Source organism: Mizuhopecten yessoensis, unplaced genomic scaffold (genome assembly GCF_002113885.1).
Source record: "Mizuhopecten yessoensis strain PY_sf001 unplaced genomic scaffold, ASM211388v2 scaffold10797, whole genome shotgun sequence".
Taxonomy (NCBI): domain Eukaryota; kingdom Metazoa; phylum Mollusca; class Bivalvia; order Pectinida; family Pectinidae; genus Mizuhopecten; species Mizuhopecten yessoensis.
Genome location: NW_018408726.1, coordinates 2,190,584 through 2,192,105, shown reverse-complemented (window position 1 = coordinate 2,192,105; position 1,522 = coordinate 2,190,584). Strand labels below are relative to the sequence as shown.

At 38.0% G+C, this 1,522-nt stretch overlaps 1 protein-coding gene across 1 annotated transcript in view; it reads left to right on the top strand.

The window, feature by feature from the left end:
• Positions 1 to 161: 161 nt before the first annotated feature.
• The window catches only part of LOC110462476 (piRNA biogenesis protein EXD1-like), a 9,505-nt gene continuing 8,144 nt past the window's right edge, over positions 162 to 1,522 (top strand). The window contains exon 1 of the mRNA XM_021516440.1: positions 162 to 503. The gene's annotated coding sequence lies outside the window, so the exon portion shown is untranslated. The remainder of the gene's footprint in view (positions 504 to 1,522) is intronic.

The window sequence follows — 1,522 nt, the reverse complement described above, 5'->3', positions numbered from 1 at the left end:
GGTGGGGTGGGTAGGGTGTTGGTGGGGGTTAACAATAATGCTCACCGATCGTCGTATAGACAGAAATGTGTAAGATAATATAGAGAAAGAGAAAGTTATCATTTCCCGTTAACGCCTATATCTAATAACAGATACGGTGAACTTTTAGTAAACAGTACGTGTATTACATAGATGTCCTAGTACATAGCTTAAACATGTCATGCAGTGAAACATCTGATTCACTGAATCAATAAAAACATTTAAAAATAGTAACAACTTCCGGGTTGTTTATCGAACAAAGGGACATGGAGATTTTCTAAAAACACAAGGTGCACCATTTGATGCGCTTATGCATATATATAGGTTATCTATAGTTTTGTAATCCATTGTTGCGCAAGCTAACGGACAAGGGGTATACGTAGCTTCTTCCGGTTCGAAAGTGGATCTCCTTGAGTCTTGTACTTTCATTATCGTTAGATTTGTCTGTGACAGTTAAAGGCAGCAGCTGGCTTGTGTTATCCCAGGTATGTATACGTACTGTTTCATGTGTACTTACTGATATTACTGTACTGTGTGTGTATATTTCCATAACAGACTATGGGATACGTTCACATTACTATATTGTGTGATTATAAATGTTGTCATAGTTGGATAACGTTGTATGTGTGCTATAAATACAACCCACCTAAAACGTTATATCTGGTAAAGGCGGACGAAGGTGGGGATGACTGAAATAATTAAGGTGAATCTTCGTCCTTTATAGTGCTCTTCCCCCCCCCCCTCAAATAATCTCGGCTGTATTTTCCTTTATTCAAAGTTAAAGTCCTTTTATTTTAACAAAAACATGCTTTTGTGTGATAATGTACCGAAGGCACAGGCCCAGTGGAAAAGAGGTAGAAGAATGACTAGCCCGCTGAAGAAGGATATGGGTAGTAGGGCGCCACAAAATGATAAACACTTCTCAGTTTTCTGATGTACAACTGCACTAAAATTATGTAAATTGTTTACAGTTGTTTGTAATCAGAACCCTCGTACGTTCTGGCCTCAGTCAGGTCCTTACACACGAGCTTGTTAGCATTGATAGCTTCGATATCGTAATGTGAGTACATTTGTTAAAACCTTACTGCGTTGCAGTCAATAACACAAACGAGAAAATGAGAACTGCGGGTATTAAATAGTAGACTAGATTTATTCACGCACAAGTTTACTAAGTATTTCACTTAGTCATAGTTTCTACACGCAAGTAACCTATACTACTAGCTATACAATCAACAGACAAATTACAACTCAATGTCACACGGAAGGCTATCAGAAACACTCGGTAAAAAATGAAGTGCACACAATGTTAATCTCCCGTCAGAGAGCATTTATACCTTCAATATAAGTAATTGGAGTACAACTCGGATTTAAACTGTTTTCTGTCAGATTCAGGACAGTAAACTCGATCATCACAGGAAAGTACAGCAAATAACGTTAACACTGCGACTGAAATACTATGCTTAGGAATACGCTTATGATGGCGACATTTAAAGAGCTATGGCGC